Raw genomic sequence first — 705 nt, 5'->3', positions numbered from 1 at the left:
CCACTTCCCATACTTGTCCTTCCGTTTTTATCAACTTCATCTCCTCTTCCCATCTTTCATTCTCCTCTCTCTTCTTCCTCTCCAATAACCTTTTATAACTCCCTTTCTCTTCCCTATAACTTCTTCCATCCCCCTCACCCTTCCACCACTTTATTAATTCTCCTCTTACCTTTCTTTTCCCTTCTATACACTCATCATCTCACCACCCTTTCCTTATTTCCCTTTCCCCTCTCCCCCCTCTTTCAATATATTTTGCACCTTTCCTCTCATCTCCTCCCACATCTTCCCTACCTCCTCATTGCCTACCCTTATTTTCCCCCATCCTCTCCCTAAATATCTCTTTCCCCTCCCCCGACCATCTCCATCCTTTACCTTTCTCTCCCCTCCCCTCCTCCTTCCTCCCTTCCCAGTCTTTACTTCTTATCCATACTACTATTGGGTGATGATCCGAGTCCACATTGTCCCCCACCTCCAATTTCTCTATCTTCCTCCTCACCTCCCCGTTCCCCAACACCAAATCTATTACCGTCTCTCCTCTCCCTCCCGTATACGTCCACTCACCTTCCAGATCTCCTTCCAACCCTCCATTAAAAATTTCCCACCCCATCTCCTCAATCGTCCCCAATACTATCTTTCCCTCCTTATTCACCTTTTTATCTTTTGAACTCCTCCCCCCTCCCCTATCCTCCCATTCTTCCTCCCTTA

The sequence above is a fragment of the Odontomachus brunneus genome, unplaced genomic scaffold, assembly GCF_010583005.1.
Source record: "Odontomachus brunneus isolate Ranch 3 - 2012 unplaced genomic scaffold, Obru_v1 Obru_scaffold_385, whole genome shotgun sequence".
Taxonomy (NCBI): domain Eukaryota; kingdom Metazoa; phylum Arthropoda; class Insecta; order Hymenoptera; family Formicidae; genus Odontomachus; species Odontomachus brunneus.
This window is presented reverse-complemented; position numbering follows the sequence as displayed.